The 24364-nt window shown below is 36.5% G+C and overlaps 1 protein-coding gene across 1 annotated transcript in view; it reads left to right on the forward strand.

The window, feature by feature from the left end:
* LOC102685597 (plexin-B1) overlaps positions 1-24364 on the forward strand; it is a 129280-nt gene that overhangs the window by 60363 nt on the left and 44553 nt on the right. The window contains exons 3-5 of the mRNA XM_069189434.1: positions 3845-3915; positions 4707-4813; positions 23141-23232. The gene's annotated coding sequence lies outside the window, so the exon portion shown is untranslated. The remainder of the gene's footprint in view (positions 1-3844; positions 3916-4706; positions 4814-23140; positions 23233-24364) is intronic.

Below are 24364 nucleotides of genomic sequence, written 5' to 3' on the forward strand. Positions count from 1 at the left end.
GATCTTTCTGCTGCATTGGATTAAAAGGCACCTTCAAGTTATTTTTGGACCCCTCAGATGAGAAAAATATTCTATACTATCTCATTTCATATCTTATTTTGAAGTGCATTTTTAGATTTTGTATATTTCCTGAGGAGACCTAGTTTGTCTTGTATGTTCGTTTCTTAATTGAAACACTTAAGTATTCACTGATTTGTTGTTGACTGTCTTGCCAGAGAATTTTCTTAATCTAAGTTGATGGTGAGCCCTAGCTTATTTAATAGCCTACAGCTTTTATTTAAAAGCTTAGATTCTGTAGTGGTTGAATTTGCTGTTTGGTGCTCACTCAAAAGTTGCATATGTGTGCATCATATATATGACATCACTTTTAAAAATATTACAAATATTTAGTAAGGTCCATTGGCAGAAAAAAGTAATGTTTCTTTTTAAAAAAACAATCAAGCATTATTGCTTGATTTCTACTGTAAAGTAGCAGCAGAGCCCGAGATGAGAAAAATCTTCGTACCACCACTCTGACGCTGTCAGCAGAAAAAAAAAGTTCATTGCACTGAGGGCTTTAGCCTGCTTAGATTAGTCATAGTAATACTGTTAAGCTATTGGTAGGACAATCTATCTCTGTGTCAACCATTCAGCTCAAAGCTTAAAGGTCAGTTGCTAGGTTTTCGAATACAGAAAAAAAGCACTAATTATGTACAATTTCCTGTTTTTTATTTACGTAATCTAATCTGCTCATATGCTTATACATTTTATGAAGTAGATTATAAGAGTTTCATTGTAGAAGCCTTAATTGGAGAAGCCTGGTAGAGGTGATGGTCAATGTCATTTGTACTGTACATGCAAGATGTAGCAAGCAAACAGGGCTTCTGTTTATGGTAACGCTGGTACTTAGAAAATTTATATATGACTTATTTCTTGTGTTGCATTATGTGTATGCTGTGCATGAACATTCTCATTTTCTCATTTTCACTGAATGCACAAAAAAGAAAAGCTGAAATTTCCTAAATATAAGCTACATCTGGCTCATTAATGTACTGTACCGTCACAACAGCTGCGTGATTTAGGGAAACCCTGCGAAGAATATTTAGTACAGGTTGTGCAAAAATTACTTCATGCAGCAGTAATCTTTTCAACAAATGTTCCCATGATGCTTCTAGAAATCATTTTATCTCTACTGCTGTAAAACTATGAAAATATACCTTCACAACTGAGGGGTGCATTGGAGAAAAGTGTATTACCTAAACTAGGAAGTGGGACATAGGTTATGTTTTTGAGCTCTGTTCAGGACCAGAATTATCTAGAATTAATCTACATAAAAAACCACTATATTAGAACTCCCTATTACACATATACCCATTGCTAACATATGTTTACAGCTCTAGACTGTAGACTGCTGAACTAATATTTAATTTTTCTAAAGTTCAGTGGGAGTAAAAAGGGAACTTATTTTTTGCTACTTCTGTGTACACCAGTGTAAAAAAACCCTCAAATATTCAAATCAAATACCGGCCACTCCACTCAAATGTTGCCATAACTGTTGCAAGTTGAATTCAGGCTCCACCTTAGTATAAAATAGCACTAAGGCAAAGCTTATTGCACTGGGTAACTAGGAAATCCTAGTATTTGCATTGCAACCCTGAAAATATGCTTAGTGGGGTAAGAAGACAGTATTGATAGTGTCATGCCTCCTGTTGTTGTCAAAAGAGTTTTGCAGTCTCACAACGATGCTTACATCTCGTAGATTTTGTTGCACATGGATATAATTCATTACCATCTGATTGGCTTAGCTAGAGCTCCCTGAGGCAGTTAACATCATTAACTTTGAATGAGTAACTGGAAAAGGTCAGTTAGAAATGGATTTGTGGAGCAATTATTCTTGCGTTTCGGACTAGATTCATCTTTAACCCCTTCTCAGGACTCGGTGCCTTACATAAACCCGTCTGATTCTTGTGGACACTGAGAAAGACAAAGAATACTCTCCATATACACTATGCTGTATATGGTGTAAATATATATGAATGGACAGACAGGCACAGTAGATCCTTTATCAAGCATTTATTAAAAGGAAAATGATTTGTATGAAATATGAAGATTAATATCACTTGAATAAACCTTTTCTGTAAGTAGCTGCTAAACTCTAAATTCCCACATCCAGGAAGTGGAATTTAGGTTTCTAAGTTTTAAGAAATGCAATCAAGCCAACATTTTTAAAATTTTAATCCAGAGATTGTGGCAGAAAGGGAGGAGCAAAACTTGAAAATCATACTTTCTAACTGAAGCTAAGCAGGTGTGAGCCTGGTCAGTACCTGGATGGGAGACCTCCTGGGAAAAACTAAGGCTGCTGCTGGAAGAGGTGTTAGTCGGGCCAGCAGGGGGCACTCACCCTGTGGCTCATGTGGGTCCTAATGCCCCAGTGTAGTGACGGGGACACTATACTGCAAAACAGGCACTGTCCTTCGGATGAGATGTAAAACCGAGGTCCTGACTCTCTGTGGTCATTAAAAATCCCAGGGCGTTTCTCGAAAAGAGTAGGGGTGTGCAATAGTCTAATGTTATTAGATTGTCAAATGATTTATTTTTACAAGGTCTCTATATATTGTTGTATAAATTGATTTTGTACATTTTTCATGTATGGTGAGAGATATTGTACTGTATATTCACGGAGTAATGAATCGGCTTCAACTAATCAAGGGTTCAATGAAAAAAATAGCTTGGTAAAACTTAGAAAACCATTTTTTTCATCCACACAAAAGAAAACTTTGTAGAATGCACACTTTGAATATGGCCAATATTATTTTTTTAATTGTACACAATTCTCATTTAGTGCTTTTGTGGGGGATGAAATTTGGCCAGTGTCCACCTCATGTCCAGCCCCGATTGAGAATTCAGTCTTTTTTTTCCCCACTGGTGAGACAATCCAGTTCCAGCAGGCCATAAATGAAGATTAATACGAGTTCTAGATACATCTTCCAGAACAGTCCATTTGCCTTTTAATTATTTCTCCATAGTGTTGTAACACAAACAGTAATGAAGGCAGTTTATTCCTACAAGCTGGTGCTTTAAGGTCTTCCAGCACCTTAAACAGCTGTAGCTCAAATTATTATTTGCAACATGCTATACAGTATACGTACCTATATCAGATTTAATTTATTTGCAGTGTATCTGCACATATGTGTTTCTCACCACTTATTTTTTCATGGCAGCTTTGGGGTTTTTGTTCTCTTCCTTTTGTTTTGCTCGTAGCATTCCTATTTGTATTATCCTGGTCAGCTTTTTTACCCTTTGTCCTACCTTAAGCAGGTTCAGGAAGAACTTATCATATTTGCACATCTGTCTTGTTCCTACCTACTTTACATCTAGCTGACTACCAGCAAATGCTGAAAAGTGTGCTCTGATGGTGTGAGAGCCCAGGTGCCTGCATTTTCACCTACTTTTTTTTTTGTCCTGCCATGTTTTGGTCTCAGCTCACGCTCTGTTTCCTAAAAGGGCTAACTAACCTGTTTTCCAATTCATTCAGTTCACTCCTCTGTTCCACTCTAAATGCTATTAAATTTCCTTGGCTGTTATCAAAAGTCAATTTTCAAATACAACAGGTTCCATGGAAATTGTATAAGTTGAGAAAGCACCTTATCCAATATATCTTTATAGGCATATTGTGCTATAATGGCTCTCTTCTTAATGTTTTAGAAGTTTATTTTAAAATATCTTCACTTTATTTATTTTCTTCAATTCTTTTTAAAGAATTTAAATAGACTTCTTTAAGCACACTATATGACTACCTTTAGTCATATATGACTTACTTCAGCTAACGTACTGTAACTAATTAAATGCTAACTCTTAATTGCAGATCACCAGAAAACCAAAGTCGCCAGTGCATGTGGATAAGTCAATATAAGGAAAGGAGGGAGTATTTATAAGGTAAGTTACCTAAGTCTGTTATGTAAATGAAGTAAGTTCTTATTGATGACAAATTATGAAGGTAAGCAACACCTGACAGTAGGAAAAGTCAAACAAAATGATTTTGACCTTATCCAGAGCTGGTCAAAATCATTATGTAATGGAAATGAATGTAAGCCCAATCAACAAGTATATGACTTATGAAAATCAAGTGGATAGTGAAGGACTTGGAATAGTATTGATGCAAACATCAAATACTACTTTACATCAAATAGTGATTGTTAGGCTTTGTTATGGGCTCATACAGTATATTAATTTGATCTTTTAAAAGTAAAGCAAAATCAGCGTAATTCTGTTATAAAACCTTACATAGAAGACGAAGCTTAAGTACTCTGAAAAAAGGCTATTGTTCACATATAAGCAATCTGCAACAGTTCCAGGATAGAAATGCAAGCCACGTACAGACAAGATTAAACTAAAAAAGTTATTTTTCTAGTTTTGGAACAAAGACAATGTTGGTTGTGAAAGGATCAGGTTTGTAATTGTGAATAGGAGACAGTTCTTGACGCAAAAATGTTGATGGAAAAACCATCAGACCCAACTGTGGATCATAGCGCCCGTGGATCATGCAGTTCAGAGGAGATCTGTGTATTCCTCTATATCTTCTTAAACTGTTATTTTTAAAGTTGACATTTTGATCCCTGTCTTGTTTCTGACTTCCTGTTTTAAAAATAGAAGCTAATTCTGCATAAATGTTTAGCCAACTCATTCTGCATCAGTGTTTAACCGGAAATACCTTTGTTTGTTCTCAGGGACATTGTACACCAGCTGGTGTTTGCTACTGTTTCTCCTCTCAGCTTTGAATTAATGAGATAAGAGTGAAGATCTGGACACGTTTTGTTGAGGAATCCAGTTACAGGTATTTTTTGAATTTATTTTTCAAAAGTGGCCATCCAAAAACTTTTTTTTTTCCAGGGAAAGGGGATTATTCCTTAGGGATTGTTTCAAGTATGCAACATTATCAATTTCATCTTAATTTTCCGCATTTCTTCTTGTATTGCCATGTTAAAATGGGACAGCTGTCACAGCTGTGACATTCACACGGAGTACATCTGTATAAACTCAGCCTTGTGCATTGTGCAGGGCTGAATGCAGATGATCATCCTATAGTTTTTATCAAGGGCTCAAAAAGACTGTAGACCAAACAGTATAATTATTTGCATAGTGAATGCTCTTATGCAGCAATTACAGGATGCCCTTTTAATTACATGTCTCAATATTTCTAATAAAGGTCTCGGTTTCTGATTTGCTTATACAAGACATGCTCAGATGAAGCAACTCTAGCTTTGTGATTCTTGAAACCAGTCTGTTTTGGATACCCCCAATTCCACAGTTTTTTAGTAGAGTGTTTTTACTTTACAGTAGGTACGTATTATTTAGTCTTCTTTTGTACTTAGGCTCTTTTACGTTCTGCCCATTACTGTAAGATGTTGTCAGGGCAACCAGGACTGCAACGTGCTTTCATCTCTTACCCTTTATCCTCACTCAGTAATATAAAAAGGAAGTCATGTGAAGGGGATGCACTTTAAATGTAATGTATTCAGAAAGTGAACAAATAAATGAATAATAATGTGAATTAAAGTATTGCATTTGTTTTCCGCTGTCAAAACCTATCAGTTAAAAACCACTGTAACCATGGTTAAAATGCTGTTGGCTTTATTAAAGTCCTAGACTCTGAACTTCACTAAATGGGTCTGAAGTTTGGTATTGCTTCCAATTAAGCTGAAACAGATGAAAAGTTTAAGTGCTATGATGAAATATTGCTCTACTTTGAGCGTTATTGCAAGGCCCGAATGGCAATATCCTATGATAATATACTCTGCAATGTCTTGTACCAGTTATAACATGCCAACAAGGTCTTTTTAAAGGGAAAAAAGCAGGTCGAAGGAAATATTTTTAATGAATGTGATTCTGAAAGCATGTAATAAAACTCATATTAGTCGACAGACAGAAATGAAGTTTTAAAAAGCACTTGTCATTTCTGAAAATTGCTTTGAAAATGCAATGTTGAGAACCGCTGTGTCAGTTAATAGCTGCTGTGGAGTTAATTTTTCAACATTCCTGTCAGACTCGTCCTGGGGCATATTTAGAGCATGACCGAAAAATAATAATATATAAATAACTATCTTAGAAAAATGGCAAAATACTTACCTCCTCCCTGGCTTTAGATTAAATATTTTATTGCTTTCAGTGCCTAATTCTGATTAAATTATTGAAAAAGCACCACATCTGTGCATACTGAGGCTCCTTTGCAGTAATATTCATAGATTTATAGCCTAGGAGATGGCGTTAATTTGGCTATCTGTATGAGAAAGGTCAGTGTGTGGCTGTGTAAGGCTCTATATCTTATCACCATGTATCAAGTGTTTCCTGAACTGAAGCCTATATTGAGAGTACATTAGGAGTGATAACTTGCTTAAAATTGAGAGGAGAAAGTCTCCCTTTTTTAATGTAATTCAATGAATTATTAGATGAAGAGCTGAAGTATTTATACAGCACGTAATAAAATGCTTCTAGTACAATCAAAATAATGGTATTTTGAGATGTTAGGGTTGCATTCAACAGTAAGGGTATTGTGATTTTTTTACATCATTCCTAATATAAAGTTTTTAATTGGGCAGTGAAATAGTGATTTAAAAGAGCTATATGCAACAGCTTCATTACTTTAATTGTTATTTCTTATGGATACGACTTTCTGAATCCAGGCTGTTTCAAGAACAAATTTGGAGTCAGACACTTTTTCTTGATTAGATAATGAAGGTTGTGGGATAACTAGATATGTTATTGATAGAAAAGACATTAAACCTACATATTGATATCATGTGAAACAACACATTCTTATATGAACATGATTCTTTCACACATTAGCTGAAAAATCTCCTGGGCATAGCTGGGCTGACGCTCCTTAACGGACTGAGTTGATAACAAAGCGAAACTAACGAATCCTTGGTTAGAATCACTTCCCTGTCCAAGCATCCTAAGAATGAGGATTTGATGAATGTAGTGATGGCTGTGTTGTTCTCCCACGGAGTCTGTCCTTGCCTGCATGATGCACTTCCCATGATTTTCACAGGCCGCTGGTTTTATTTCCAGAGATGGACAGGAGGTCAGGTGGTACCAGTGGCTCCAGTTTCCGGAATCTGTGATCCGCTGTGCGCACACAGCCAGAAAAGCAGTATGTGCAGTGCTCAGTGCAATGCTGTTCAGGCTTTCCTAGATAAAGCATTTTAGTGTCTCCCAAATATCTGCTAAGCTATGTGTGAAAGCCACTTTGCTGAAATCCTTTAAAATGGATAGTTTTTCTTATTGGTTTTTACAGTCACTATTGGCTGAAAGGCATCCTCTCCCTTGCAGGTGTCTGCTTTAGCACGAACCATGTGACTCACGTTTTATCAAATGGGAAGGGCTCATTCCTCCCAATATGTGTGTCTGGTTGCTGGTAGCTTTTGAGGCTGAGAACCAGCTGTTTGATGAGGGATTGTGCATGCCGGTTTGTTCCAGTTTTTAAGTGTAAAACTTTGTCTCCATTCTTAAGCCTTAAATCCACCTCCACCTTTTCTATTTGTGCTTTTGCGTCTTTGTTTTATTGTTATCACAGTTACTGCCATTCATAAAAACTTAAGGTCTTTCTTAATTTGTTTCAGGAATTTTTCATTTAAAAAATCGTTGGAATGGATATTTCCAGTTGGCAACTTTTAAAATGAAAACAGTTAGGTTAGACGTGCATCTGCTATTTCAGAATAAAAATTCTGAAACCCACATCAAATATGTCATTACTTGAAAAGTAATTACAATTTTGACAACAATGTGATTTTAAAAAAAGATTGTTTTTAGTCTTTATGAAGTGATATAATATGTTTTCAGAAATAGTTCATTAAACCTTGACAATTTAAAAGAAAATACTGTATAAACATCGGTTGGCTTTATAAATTAAATTAATTGTATTGGTGGCTTTTATTACTGATTTATTTAGCTGATGCTTTTATCCAGAGTTACTTACTGTACATTTATACTGCTATAGGCAATCTGAATGAATTACCTTGCTGAAGGGTAATAAATGGTGGTGTTCCACCTGGGATTTGATCCTGCGTCTTTTTAGCTGTGATTCCAGAGCCTAACCACTGCTCCACACTGCTCAATAAGATAGGCATTTAATAGAACTTTGCTCCAACATTATTAGCAATAGTATCACCACTGATCAATAAAATATGCATTTAATAGATTTTTGCTCCATCATTATTTGGAATAGTGTTATGACAAGTTTTATTTTGGGGGACTCTGACCTAGTTAAGTGTCCTTTTGCAGTTTTAGGTTTGTAATGGAGTTGTGTGTGTGTGTGTGTTAGGGTGGACGAGAGTCCAGAAAACACAATGGCATTCCTTTCACTAGCTCCAGGATGATTACATACTCCTGTAATGTGAAAATTCACAGCAGATGAGGCGGTTTGATGTCCCACAATATGTCTAAACTGAAGTGTATAATTTTGTCTGAATGTGGGCCTCTTCCAAAGCCCTTCATGCTCCGATGCCCTTTAATGCCCTTTTCTTTGAGGATATGACCAGTAGTGATGTACCAAAGAAAGGCCTTTGCATTTCCTTTTTAGAATTTGTTGTGTTTTGGGGGTTTGGACTATGCAAGACAGTAACGTGCCACGCTGTGTGGGAGATTGGTTTGCGATCCCTGTTGTGTAGCAAAACATAACATTATGTTTTATTTTTAATCACAAAGCGTGTTTTTCTTAAAGGGACAGCTGGCTTGACAAAACCCAACTTTTTTCCAAAAGAAGGGGATGTAAATGTTCCAGTGCAGTTCAAGCTTTCAATACGCTTCATGAAATGTTAATTCTTTTTTCAGTTATGTTACAATACCGACCCGATTTAGATTAGCTATGTGCTTTCTTGTGTCTGGTCTCGGTTTTGGAGCTCCTCAAACAGGGAGAAAGTGAATAAGAAAGTGTAGATAGACACCTTTTAAGCTGAAAATACTTCAGCTAATTTCCTTAAACTCTGTTTTTACTGAGTAAAAACATTTATTATATATTTTTTTCTTTTAGTGCCAGTGTTATTTTTTTAAGGAGGACAGTGGGGGAGACAAGACTGATGCATTTGAAACTGTCCCACACATGTTCCAATTGCTGAATCATGGAGAGTACAAAGGCCACTATATAGTTTTAGCATTTTCTCACACTGGCATTGAGGGGTGTCTAGGCTATTAGTATGGGATCCAGTTTTTTTCAGTGGTTTTTAAGGTGTTTTTTTAAGGTGCATTGGAGGTAAGACTTTTATACAAAACATGTTGGCCTGCTGCCCTTTTAATGGCATTTTAAGGTAATGCACATTTAGGACTGAAATTACTGCTTCTTTGCTCATGTGGTGGTGGAGGCTTGAATGAAACTGTTTTTCAACCTGATTTCATGGGATCCTTGCAGGAAAAGCTGGATCACATCCCTGGATCAAGAAGTTGCTAGGGACCATATGAGCAAGACAACCTCCACACATTTGTAGTATGCCTTCTGTTTCCAGCCTTAGGAGCATGGCCTTTTTGGTATTCTGCAACACAGGTTTTCACGTGGAAAGAATTGCATGTTTTTACCTCTGTCAGGCAGGGACAAAATCAGTATTCATCATCCAAAAAGCATTGAACTTGACAAGTGTTGACATTGTTGCCTTTTACTGCCTGTAGTGCACTCGCATGTCTTCACAGATGGGAGTGATTGGTAACCGGAGAGGTGTCTAATGTGTCTTTTTCAATGGGAACAAATATGTGCACACACTACGGTAATATTGCAGTGTCATCCAGTCAGAGTAGAGGTGTGAAAGTTTCCCCAGGGGATGTAAAAGAGACATCCATCATCTTAATCATTTTCTGTTTGTGCTGCTCTTCAACAGCGTGCCCCTTATGAGAGCAAGTGGTTACAACATTACATGCCCTTTCTCGTATGTAGCCTCACAGAGGTGAAACAGTCAAATGCAGGTTTAACTGCCCTTTCTGTCCCTATAATCCTAACGCAGCTTTACAAAGTCATGAGAAGCTACATTGGTGCATTTCTGGAACAAACAATGCAATTATTAGAATGTGCAGGGCAGTTCATCCTTGTTTAAACGTGTACCAGTAGCAATGCAATTACAGTATAAGTTACCCAGCCATGTTGAGTAACCTTTATACAGCATGGAATAAACCTTTGCTTGAAACTTCGCGACAAACGCACACTGACACAGGTCCCCACTCAAACTTCCTTACGTTATATATCAGTTGATTTCTCATCACAGCTTAAGATATTTTGAGAGCCCAGCACTTGAGCCACAAAACATGACCTTTTGATCTTACAAAGGAAGGCAAGATATTTAATGTGTGGAGTTTTAAATGTGAGCAAGTCTCCCTACTTTACATCTAAAAGACAACTTGATATTTTCCCCCACCACCACGTTAAAAAAGGGGTTTTGGTTTTCTGGATTTGGCGAAAGAGTGCCACCCTCTGGTTCGCCGGTATCACTGATTTAAGAGGGGCCCCCATTTGTGAGTCAGGGAGGGAAAAGCCGTCTGTGTTACATCGTCTTTAAACTATATGTTTTAAGTGGTTTGGTTCAGAAATTCTGATGGTGCACAAATTATATTAAATGAAATGGCATTTTGCCCACATCTGTCCTCCACCATGTTAAATATAGCCGCAGAAGTTCTGGTTATAAATTGTTTAAAACTGTAAACACTTTTTATGTGAAGTTTTGGCTTGAGGCATTGAAGCAGCTACTATTGCAGTGCATAGAAGTGAAAGAATAGTTGAACTAGAAAGGAAAAAGGTCCAACCTACCCTTCTCAGGTTTAATAGTTACTTCTATTCTGAACATATTGAACCCTTTGTGAAAGGACCAAAGTCTCAGAACTGCATTAATTCTCCTTAATCAAGTGTTTCTCTGATACAACACAAAAGGCCTGCTCGATCTGGGTAGATGTCATAATGAATGTGTTAATGTTTCTGAGAAATGCAGCACATGAAAAACATTGCAGCTGGACATTAACGAGTTCCATCTTTGAGTACAAAGGGAGTGGATGTATTTTCACCTTATTTTGCTGTCTTTTGTGGTTTCACGAGCCATCAAAGTGATAAAAACGAAAACGATGAGTAAAACGGCTTCCTCAAAAGCAAGATTGATGGCATAGCTCTCTAATAATGGCAAACTTATGTTCTAGTCAGCTTATTCAGCTATTAACCTTACCAAGGAAGTTGTTGCTGGGATATACTACCCAATTACTTCACTTTAAAACTTGTCTGAGTAGAGAACGGAACATGGAACCTTGAAAAGTGTGAGTATCAAGGTTTCGGTTTTCTGTTTTGCTTACCTGCAATTCATAGTCAAACGTATTAGAAGTTATACCAACTGTGTATATCGTACAGTTTTATACTGTCTGAATAGTTACATTTTCCTCATCAAAGCCTTCAGGTTTTTAAAGAGAGTCTTATTCAGTGTAGTCTTATAAATATTTAGCTTTTTTCAATTTGCTATTCAACAGCCTAATAAAGTCTCTTCTTAGAAACTCTTCAAAGTGTCACTGTGTAATTGTAGATTTACAGTGGAAAATAGTTTGTATTAGACAGCCTGCTTCACAGGTCTGACACAATTGAAATGATTAACCCTGACAGAGAATAGGTGTACTGTGGCAAAAATGGAAGATAGAACAGACAAAAAAGAATTATTTTCTTTCTTGTAGGCCCTAAAGCAGGTTCTCCTGCCCAAAGGTGGTATTTATACTGTGAATGGACAGAGAAACCATTGGAAACAATTCCGTTGCTTTCTTTTTGGGATCTGCACATATTTACAGTATGTGGCAGGGATCTTCACTTTTGCAAATGGGGATATTTACTACCTGTAATGAGTCATCTGAGGTTTGTGCACTGTCTCGCGTACATGTTAAGCAATGTGACATGTTCTTTGCTTTCAACTTCTGGGTGTATGAAAGAGGATTGTTTAGTGCAACTAAATTTAGCTGGCCTCTAGGAGCCCTGTCTGAGTCGGCCGCCATGTCAGGATTGCTTGAATTGAAGGTTGGGCCACAGCTGTTTGGCAGTCTGGTGTGAACAAAGGCGTACCCTGATAGATTGTCTGTCTGGTCATTCTAATGGGCAGTCCGCACAGGTTACGCTCAGGGCACGGCAGGACACTGTCAGGGGGGAGTGTGTCGTGAAGGAGATTGCAGATGTTCCCTTCAGGCTTTTACAATATGCCTCTTATCATTATACCTCGCTTAACACTTCTGAGACAGGAAAGAAACCAAAGTCCATTTTTGCACCCAGGAGGCAGTCTGGGATGAAAGCTGTTCTGTCATGAATTATTAACCTGTTTTATTCCTTCTCTTTCGGTGGTCAAGGGGAGGAGAGGGGTCTGTGTGTGGTAGTAATGGCTTTCCATGATTGATATAAAAATCAGGCCACGAACAGAAGAGCTGAAGTGTTGGATCAGGTGGATTTTTTAGGCAAATCCAGCACTGTAATGATGGGATTGAGCTCTTTTTTTTTCTGACCATTATCATCCATCACTGACCCTTATCTGCTTTCCAGCTGCCACTAAGTACGACACCACAGACACGTGATGCCCTAATGGCTCTCGATGTTCCCACGGATAAGTCATGCCTAGTTAGCATTTGTAAGTCCATGGAAAATACAACTTCTGTCTTTAATTTCTTGTTTGAAAGGGCAGACACTTTGTTTGACGTCTGTTGTATGCATTGAGAAAGTTATAGTGATTAAATACAAATTGAACGGCTGACCTTAATCAGAGAGAGTAACAAGGTGATTTTCAGAGCTTTCTGCTTTACTCCTAGTTTGCTGAAATATTTAAAGATTGTCTCTAGTGACATTTCGGCTAATATTAATTATGAATTAAGTTTTATTTTATTTTTTAAAAAATGCTCCATATGCTACAATGGAGGAGAAACTACCAAAAGGGATACTGTAACTGTGTAACTGTTATGGTACATTTGAATCTAGTTTGATGTCCTCCGAAATGTGGCTCAAGACATAGCACTTTTGCAAAATTTGTTAAAGCTTAATCCGGAGAGGGTGTTTTAGCTTTCCAAACCATCTCTGCATGACCATTGAAATATATTAACATTTTTCTGTACAGTTGGATCAACCAATGAATACACCACTCACTGTGTTTCTGAACCTCAGTTAAGGATCATGCAACCAGAATCGTACTGTAGTTCCCTTCCCTCTGTTTAGCATTAAAAAATGAAAGCAAGCTTTCTGACTGCTGCTTTCTGGCCTGCCATCCCACTGTACCATGACTCATTGAAGTCTGATGTGTGAATAACTGCATGATCCAAGTTGCCTGAGGAGTTCAGACCACTCTGAGTTTTCCCCAGTGCCCTGGGTGTTAAAAGGGTCACAAACAGTCATCTGGCGTAGAGTCCCTGTACAAAATTCCCAGGGCCCGTTTCACAAATCACTTCTGGGTGGCAAATTGAAATGAATTTTGTCGTTAAGTCTTTATTGAAAACATAACGGCCCCTTAATAATCACTTTTTAAAGCTCCGTTTTAAATCTTTGAATGATTCAGCCAGTCCTGTCCAGTTCAGTGAAGTCAGAGGGATCAACTGGGGTCTTGCATGTGTTTCATGGTTTTGTTCCGAATGATGTGTGTAACAATTGAACAAATAAGCTGATTGAGTTGTTTTGATGGGGGGAAAAAAATGTTCCACCTCTTCAGAAATTTTCAGACCTTTATGGGTTATTTCTCAAACTTGCCGGATAGTGGCTTTCACATCCCTGTGGTATCGCGTCGCATAGTCCATTTCTCACTTTTACTGCAACATTGCTCCACACTAGAGGGGCACTCTACCCCTTTTCTTCATCTTGGCTTGTATAATTAGTGGCTTGTCTCTCTTCCTGTGGTTCAGCTAAGATCATGATTAAGCTTGCACTAGTTCCAGCTTGTTCATTGCTTCCCTGAATAATGCTGTTAATGGTGACAGTGAAGGTGCCCTTTGCCCTGTGTTTTATTACCTTTAGCACTGATACAGCCTGTTTTTCTTTTTCCCTCCCGCAGGCAAGGGAGTAGTTAGACATGTTGTACTACACTCATATGTCCCAGGTGTCATTCCTCATGGAAGATAAATACCTGAATACTCTTTAGCATTATGCATTTCTGAAGTGTTACTACTGTACGTTATCTAAATCTGCAAAAGAGCTTTATGAAGCTGGAGCTTTGTTCTGCTTTTGCAAGCCAACGCCTATGTAGTTACTACGGGTTTGGTTATATAGTCGGAATACTTTTCAACACACTGTTGGCTTGAGAATTGAGCTGCATTAATTTTATTTAGGCATTTATTGATTCAGATTCAAATTCTTTTTTTAAAAACTGGGTAATTCAGAGTGTGAAACTGGTCGCTGGCTTGTTTTGCTAGGCTCAATAATTTGTCATTACATTACTTTACCATCTGCAATGTTGTGTTGTGCTAATGGTATCCCATTATCTCCTGAAATATTTCACTGGCATGATTTTCCATCCACTGTCTGTTGGAATTTTGTATGGACTGATTGTTCTTGGGCTTTATCAGTTGACTCATTGCCCACAAGCCTCTAAATATTGATGTCTTTTGGCACAGATGAAATTTTTAAAGTGTGTGAATTGGAAATAGTTTGTTGTACTGAATAACAACAAATACATTGGCACTAGTAATCAGTAAGTTGGAAAATTATGAGTGGGGAAAATACTAGAGATGATATGATATTATGGAAAATATTCAAATATTATGGATGAATAGCAGCTGTTGTCACAGAATGTATTTTGAATTCCCATGTTCACTGCAAAATAATTTTGACCGATAGTTGATATACTTCTACAGTAACTTTGTGCAAGGTAAAAGACTAGTTGAAGTTGTCATAATTCTGAAAACTCTGGAAGTGTAAACATGATGCAGGAAATGTCTTGAAGAAGTTTTGGCGAAAGCCAGTTAGATTTTCCATAGCTAAAAATTATATGAACTGTGATGATGGAACTATAAATGACATAATCTACAATTATAGATAGAAAGAATTATATCTGATTTGGAAAATGTGATTGAAGTCATATTTCTAAAGCAACTAATAAGTTATTTAAAGACTGATGAACAAAAACGATCATTTAAATGACGAAATCTACATTTGAAGATTTGTGTGGCATCTGAGAACTTCATGATGTCATTTTCTTTAGAGGTAAAAACAGGTGTAAACTTTACTTTGTCATAATTTTTTTAGGATCCCGTCCCTTAATATCAACAACATAGGCAACATTTCACAAGAGAAAAAACTAACTTTCCCATCACAGCAATGTGTAAATGAAATCTTTGCTTCATTACAATTAATATTAAACAAGTTGTTTCCCAGCTCATTTCCTCTCTGGGTTTGTACAATCTGATGAATTTTGAAATCCTTTGGGGTGATAAACGACAAACGCAGGGAATGATTAATTAATTGGTGATTCCTACACAAAATGGTCCAGTCGTTCAGAAAACATTTTTTTTGGCAACCTTTATAATTGAGCAGAAAATCAAATGAAGCTAAACAATGAAACTAAATTGGCTTGCAATTTCAAAGATTTGTAGTATTTAGAGAGAGTGTGAATATATTATTCAAGCGCATGAATAATCTTTCAAGCCGATAAAGGTTTATTTATCCAGATCTAAACACCTTGATATGTAACACAGTGAAATATTGCCATGCCTCTGTGTCCCTGTTCTGACTTGAAATGTCAAATGTAATTTTTGAAAGGGATAGCCAAATGACACTTAAAACGTTACCAAACCTATAGCAACAGCAAAGAAATCATAAACCAAATGCACAGTGAAAATACAACACATACAAACTACTCCTAAAAAGCTATTCCACAAGTAAGAGATCCTATAAAAAAAGAAAAGGCATTTTTTTATCCTGATATTCAATCTCCTTTTTTTAGTCAACAAGAAACCTTATAAAGGAAGCAAAAATATTCCCTCAATTCATTAGACATTGCGGGATGTAGATCCGAAGAACAGGAGATATTGTACTGCACTAAAAATAAAAATTGTCATCTGGCCAGCAGTCACAGGGGCAGTTAAGCATGGGAAATGAACACGGCTAAATCTAATGAGTCCTGTGTGGTGTTTTGCTAGGTTTACACCCAAGAGACAAATTGTCCTTTCAGCAAGCAATTAAGAAGCTGCTGAATCAAACTCACAATTTGTTAAAGATACTTTTTTCCTCTCTCTACTCTTTTGGAGCATGGTGCACTTAATTGGAGTTACAGATACAATGAAGGAGCTGGGAAAAAGTAAATTTGCTAGACATCCTGCCTTAGATCTACAGTATGTGTAGACATTTATAGGCAAGATGAACACACTTTGCTTTTACAGGACATAGTATAAATATGTACACTGTCTTAAGGGTCTACAGTACAAAAAGTTTTATAACATGATTGCTTTTATATTCTATTAAATCCATCTATTTCTGCTAAAAGGGTCCTGCTTTTAGAATGTGCTCATGGACATTTCACTGATGGATTGCACACCTTATGGCTTTACAGAAGAGCCTTTTCTGTCTAATGTGGGAGGATGTGGGCTTTTCTTTTGCACAACATTAGGTGTATTTTAAACAGACAACCCCTAATTAGAAAGGAGAGTTTTCTTTCAGTTTAATGGGGGTTGAATGGACCATTATTGCTACGGTATACTTTGGTTCTGTAATTAACGGGCAAAGGGCTTGCTTCAGTTGATGATTAGCCACATTCCAACCTGTCTGGCTACAAGAGGCAGTGGAGCTTGTAAGAACTTGTGATTTGTTTTTTCAAATTGGAACCTATCTGTCTGAAAGTGGGCATGCAGTTCATTGCCATTTACGAATGAACCCACCCCAGTGATTTGGGTATGCGCTGTGAGTAATAAAGACCACATCTCTGTGAGGATTTTCCCTTTGACTTCATTAAAACTGTCTTGAGGAATCTGTTGATCAGCACTATTGGACTAGAGCATTTAATCCTCTCTTTCCTGCTTCATTCCTTTCAGATCTTGTTTTTTATTCAGTAACAGCTTTCTGAAGGGAAATCATGGCTTCATTTATGAGTTGTGCAGCTTTTGCACCTTATTAGTATATAGCTCAACTTTTTGGGAGGTAAATTTCCAATTGCAGCACATTCTCAGTTAAATACTGAAAATCTTTTTCTTTTTCACAGTGCACAGCGTGTCAGAACACTATATAGAGCCATGCATGTTATGCATAGGGTTTCTAGATGGTTGATCTAGAACCGTTACAGAGTCGCACTGCAAAAATTCTCTTTAAAATCTCTTCAGAAGGCACAATCTACTAATAAAACCTCAAAATGAATGTATAACTCCTGAAGAAGACAATATTGGCTATACACATCCCAGACTGAATTTATCCAGGATAAAGCAAGTGTCAAACAACAGGGATACCTCTGACTGTGCCTATTAGTTTGCCTGGAACAGTCCTCTGACTTGCATCTCAGCACTGCTGTTTGCTTCTGTGCCTTATGATCACAAAAGAAGCACATTGTATCTGTTTTTTGTAGGATGTGTTTCCATTCTTTTTTATCCTATGGGGATGATAGCACTTGACCAAATTGATTTAAGAATGGTGATTCCAAACTGGCTTATAAAAATACTGTGATGTGATTTTCTGTTTAAAATCACTGGATAGCTCCACAAATTAAACAACAAATGCTTAAAACAAATTAAACTTCAAATACTTAACTTCTAACATTTACACAAGGCTTAGGAGTTTGCACAGAGATAAAAGCACAGTTTTAAACAAAAGTACAGTAGATTAATATAATTTGACAAGTGAAAAAAAAACAACGATTAGAAAAGGAATAGATGTATAAGAAAGGGTCAGTCAATACAGGAAAAAATAATAGTTGTAGGGAGAGGTTTTTTTCTTGTTTCAAGTATCTAAACGAAAATGATCTCGCTCTCAAGCTAGAAATGGTTGAAGACATTGAGATAATTTAGGTAATTCAGGACTTAGAAGCTGGTTAAAGTTATGATAAATATGAAATAATATGATGTTATTAAAATAATAAATATGTGAGTATTTTTTCACTACCTGTATTAGAAAATATTAACTAATAATATAGGATATAAGAGAAAATGAACCATTTGGTTGTCTTTTTAATTTGATGCTTATTAACTAGTAACTTCCTGCAGCCTCATTCAGACATTTTTTCAAATCCTGGAAAGTAGGCCTCATCAGCGTGGCTGGGTAGTTGGATTCAGATACCAATGAGTCTTTGAACTTTTGTGTGTGGAAATTCCTTGTGTTTCCAGTTCTGTACAGCTCCACAGCTCGTTATTTCAAAAAGAGCAGAGGCGGCTGCAGTGCCTAAATTGTACTTTAAGGCAAAGGAGGGTCAATAACAATTCAGAACACTTCATTGAGGCCAACCGTTTTTCAGTTTACTTTTCTTTGAAGTCTTTTCTGGACAGCAAGAAAGTAGGATTCAAAACAAGTGTTCCAAATAAGAAATTACCAGTGGACTTGTACACTTTTAATCTTACTTTACCCAACTTAAATTGTATTCTGCAGTATATATTCAGGTGTTCCTTTGGCTTCTTTCTAATGCTCACCTGCATCCCATAGATGGGAACACAAATGGATCAACATAAAAACCTAAATCCTTTTCAAAGTGATCTGTCTTTTTAAACCCTGTCAGTGAACCCCCCAGGCTTAATGCCTTGCTAACCATCAAAAAGCATTTCAGAAGGAATCTCCTTTGTTCTCTTAATTGGTTATCTGTGATTGTTTACTTTTAAGTTATGCTTTGTGTCAGAGCAAATGAAATCCAATCTTCTCCCGAGTGTTGAGACCTGCACTTGTGATTAGTTTGTTTTCATGTTATTCAACATTATTATTATAAAACATTTATAATAATCCCATCTGAATGCCATCAGTAGTCATGACACGTTTTGTTTACTTCAGCAATCCCAGAATGCTTCAGTTTCTGTATGAATTTAAAATGGACAGAATAAAAAAAACATGCACTACACATAAATATATGTGTGTGAATTGATAAAACAGCTAATTTAGCTTAGCCCCATCCCCAAGCTATCATTTTAAATGTAGTTGGAGTTACTTAAGTCCTTACCTTCAAACAAAGTTAACAGAACCAGAAACCTTTCCTTTTAAAAATGACAGTTGACTTGAAACAGTACTCTTTAAACTGTGAAATAGAACAAAAGCAGATGGACTGATGGTAGCTCAAATACTGTACCTAGGGGAAGGAAACAGTTTGCTGTTATGTCTGAAATGTTAAGTTTGTAAATGTCAATGGAAATAGTATTTTTGAATAGGCTTGTTTCTGTCATCAAGAGAACAGAGGGTTATTTCACAATTAAATATATATTTAAAGTTGTACCTGTTTCCCTTTAGTGATGAGCCTGCATTAAAAGATGGTTAATGTTTGTTCAAAAGCCAATATAATAACTTAGTCAAAGATAATTTTCTTCCAAGGAAGTGAGATGAGAGGCTACAAATTAGCTTTGGTAACAAAGATGCTATAGAGTCCTTCACATGTTTTCGTCTTTGTGCAGTCTAGTGGCGTTCAGTGTTTCTAGTTGTCTGTAAAGATCTTTTGTGTCCATCAGAGTGACGGATGCACCGAGACTTAAGATCATCAAAAGGTTCTTCAAACTGTCTCTGACAGGTTTTAACCAGGTAACAGAAAAAAATGCTGTTTCTCCTTGTTAATCATTTAAGAGGATAGCTCTAGTAAGGACTTGAAACAAATCCAAGTATTGATGGAAACAAAAAGTACTCTAATTATAACTGAGACTGTGCCCTGCAGTTTTGTGCTTACAAAGGTGCATATTATCCCTTATATAATGGTTTTATTTGAAGAAATGATCAGGTAAGATTAAAATGTAATCTGAAGTAGACATAGCTTTTTCTTGTGGTACGCGTTTGATATTTTTGTATCATTTTTTTCATATTCATTGATTGAATGTGATGAGAACTGGCATGTGTTGGACTTGCCAAGTTTTTAAAAAAGACCATCAGTTTATAGGGTTAAGAGAATGAGTAATGTCTATAATAGTTGTGAGTCTTATTGTCTGTTGTGAAATCAAACAAGCAGAGACATCAGATTTTCCTTGGCTGCCAATTTCTAATGATTCTACCTCAACCTTCAAAGGTTTTGGCCAACATTGGAAGTAAGTCTGTTGCACTACTCATAAAAACCCAGATCTAAAAGCAGTATCATAGATGAGGTCACAACTGAAAGACTATACTGTAATATTGCCTTTCTTGACTGGAATATTACTGTACTTAGGGCAAAGGATTATACTTAATCAAGCTTTTCTACACTTTTATATTTTACTGTATTATAAAATAGTAGTTATCCATTTCAAAATGCACTCTTGTATGTATATATTACAATGTCTTTAATGTATAAATGTTCTGTTATCACAACTCTTCATAATTAAGTAAGATTTTTTAGTGGCATTCTAAAAACTTCAAATTCATCCAGATCAAGAAATCAAGTGTTTGCATAATTAAACACCTAGAACTCTTTCTTTAATTAGTGTTGATGAAAGTATAGCTGAATGCTGGTTTTCTGTTTGATTTTGCATACTTTTACTGGAATTCTAGACCGCCCTGGTTCAAAGATCCACCTGGTACTGTAATGCTAGCACAAACAAAATCTTAACTATGATTAATTCTGGGATGCGGTAGATTAATCAAAGAAATCTCTGCAAACGAATGATCAGCTGCTAGGTCCACCTAATTGGCAGCTCTTAAGATAAAAGGCATGCTTATGCATTATGGAATATTTAGAAACACCTCTCTAGCAGAAGAAGGCCAGTGTCTCCTTAAGTGTTAGCACAGATTATCATCTGGTGTAGGAAAATACAGTTCAAGTGTGAATACATTAGAAAATACAGAGGCATAGACCATGCCTTACAATGAAGAGTTCTTCATTCTAATAGATGCTTGGAGATGTGACACAGGGCAATACTGGTCATTAGCCTGTCATAGACTAAAAGGCAGACAAATAAATCACACAGTCCACAGGTGTTTTCATCATAGGTGGGCTCTGTGGAAATATTGGAAGGTGATCAGAGATGGGTTGGTCCTACCAAGGAAGGATAATTAAGATAAAGTAAAAAGTTATTGACAGATACTGTATAGGTATAAACATAAATACGATAAACTGATTTAGGTACCAAGCACTATGTTTCTTCAAAACGTACAAATATAAATACATTAACTGCAGTACGAAACGTATTAATCCAGTTGTCTCAACAAAATGTCCAATGGAAAGATAGTTTTTGATGCAACTAATTTTGTTTTCAACATTTGTATCCTTTTTTTTCCCCCTAGTAGGCCACTTACAAGCAACTCTTTAAAGTTCTGGAAAGTTAAAGTTCCTTTTTGTGAAAGGGAAACTGTGCCACAAATTAGTTTTTAATAACTTCCAACATGAGGAGCTGTTCTCCACCTACGAATATGTGTCCAAATATTTAACAAGATGTCTAAAATAAATGTTTTTTTTTTCTTTTCGGGGGACAGGGTGGGATATGTTGGAATGAAATAAGGGCTGTAGAAGGTCTGATTTCCATGTTATGAATAGATGGACTCTGGCAGTCCCTGAACGTTGTTTTGCATATAAATGGAGTCCCTAAATACCTCACTGTAATGATGAAATGTTCAGTGTCTCTGCATAAAATAGTGTCTCTTTTCAGCTTCCAGTCTGCATTGACCAGACTGTGTGAACTAGCTGTTCTTTCTACCACTTCCTTGCCAATTAGTCAGGAGCGAAGAGAAGCAGGGGCATGAGATGAGGGAAGCTGTTTTATTAGCTTGTCCTTGTTTTTGCATGACTGTATGTGGTGTGCATTTCATTGACCTTGTCCAGGGACTGTATGTGTGAATATTTAGTTTTAGAGTTGAAATTTGTTTTCTGCCATACCTGATAATAATGCCCATGCAGCATTCAAGTGAGTGTGGGGTTTTTTATTTGATTCATTTCTTGAAAAGGATTATTTTTCTAAAGGTGTTTCTCATTTAATCTCTCTTTTATTTTATTTTTTGTTGCACATGGGGGTAGGTCTCTGGATTCATTACCAGGTGGTAGTGCATCCCCAAGATCCCAAATGCATTTGAGTAAGGTGCCTCAGTGCTGTTCCTCTAGTCAGCTCAGATATACATGAGTTTTGCTTGTTTCCCATACATGCACAGTGAATTCTAAAAACTGCCTGATGATTATTCAATGCCAAGGGATTGTCTTCCTTTAACAACCAGTAGGTTCATAATGCCAGACAGAGAATGCCAACTTTAAAACCTGTTTGTAATTATAAAGGTTAGTGATAAGATGTGGAAATATTTTCTTTCAAGGCTCCTGTAAACAGAAAGTGAACCAAAGGCCCTTTAGGTTAAAGCAACAGGTGTGTTGAAAGAGCAACAGTCTTTCCTCTGTAAGATTCAATTGTCATGCCTCATTTAAACTTCTCTTCAGATAGCAGAACTACATATTTGCGGTTGAGTAATTCTTAGTGGATATCTACTTATCCTGTTATTTTTATATGACATTATTTCTGTAGTGATAGATGTTTTAGTACTGCATTTACTTTCCCTTCTTATTTTTCTGTCTCATACATGTGTACACAAAAGCGTAGGATTTTAGTTTTCTAGTTTTAGATGTACCCCACTCACATTTTTGTGCTGTACTATGCTCAGATTAATTAAAGATGACGAGGATATTTGTTATTTGCCTTGCGAACCAGACTGGTGTGCAAGGATCCCATCTCTGTAATCTGTTAATTGCTTTACTTTTTCCACAGTTGTTTTAATCCTAAAACGAACATGGTCTTGTAACACTCTAATGCTTATATTTTTATAAGTCTTATAACTGTAGCTGTGTTTTTCACTTTCAGTAGGTGGCAATTATTTTAATCTTCAAGGGCTCCAATAAATTGGGTGTAGTTAACAAAGTAGTTAATAAATTGGGTGCTGTTTTGCAGGTAACAAACCCCTATATGTTGAAATTGCACAAATAAGAATGACTTCCTTTTGTTGTATGTTATATTTGTCATTAAGAGTTTCCTGGAGGATTGTAATTGAAATTTCACTTTAGATAGCATTTTGTTGGAAAGGTTACTATAGTGTTAAGGACTTAATGATCTCCAAACTGTACTTAACATCTCTGCTTGTGTTTCCTTTCAGATTGTGCTTGTGAGGGATATGTTTTAATTAAAGTTCAGTGCTGGAAGTACAAGGGATGAAATGCCTCTCTAACAGAACGTTAAAGACAAATGGTAAGAAATGCTTTCATCTCCTATGTCTATAGCAACTTCTAACCGTGAATAATGGTTTTTGACACCAGTTGCAAAAACAGTGCAAAAAGAAACAATATTTCTTCATAAGCACCATTATTGTAACAGTATATGTATATATGCCAATGTCAGAGGAGGTGGAGGGGACTCTAACATGAAAGGTGGATATTAGGCCTGTATGAATGTCTCCACCCATGTTTGATGTCCCATTACATTGTCCATAAATAGGCTGGGTACAGTAGTTGTTCTTTTGCTTCACGCACAACTGGAATTTGTTGCATTATTCCCTCTGCAGACTTTTGCTCCTGTAGACCATGAACTCGTCATGAACATCTGACCACCCGATGCTCATTACTCTGTTTATTATTGGAATATTGCAGCACCGAGGTGAAAAGTAGAACTTATGCCTCAGGCCAGGAAGTTACTGAAATGTGTTAAAAAGTCAATGTAGTCTCTAAATGTCTGTGTTGAGTAAATTAACCACCCCCTTCCCATTTATAAATACAGATAAAGATTTGGACTCATTTGTTTTCTTTCTGAAAGTGATAATGTACAAGTGTAAAATTATAAATGGCTCCTAAGATCTGTGATTTAGTAATTAAAGTAAGAAAATTAGAGATATTTATACTTAACATTTTTTAACTTTGTTGTTAAGCCATTTTTAGTGCTACATCTGCTTGGAACAGATAGACTTAGTTTATGTACAGTATTACATGATTTATCTTTTCAATTGTTTGAGTTCATTTTTTGCTTGATCCTAAATGTTGGCACTTCAGTTCGCCAAAATGTAACTTAGACCTTTCCTTATCATTATTGTGATTGCCATTGGACTTTTTAAAAACCATTCAGTGCCATTACGCTGAAATGTGTTATTAAAAGGGACTGAGAGCTGAAGCCCCGTATGGCTTGGATTTTGAAAACTAGTGGAAGTGATTGTGATCTCCTCACTCAACACTCATTGGGTATTGCTCCCTGTCCCCTGCCTGACCTTCAGTCCAGTATGGAATGAATGGTGCAACTGGTGTTGTTAAACAGTGTTGTAATTGTTTCTTAAAGTCTTACACTATTTATTTTTCCACAGCTTACTCAATATCATTTTATGATTTTCATGTTA

Source organism: Lepisosteus oculatus, chromosome 4 (assembly GCF_040954835.1).
Source record: "Lepisosteus oculatus isolate fLepOcu1 chromosome 4, fLepOcu1.hap2, whole genome shotgun sequence".
Taxonomy (NCBI): domain Eukaryota; kingdom Metazoa; phylum Chordata; class Actinopteri; order Semionotiformes; family Lepisosteidae; genus Lepisosteus; species Lepisosteus oculatus.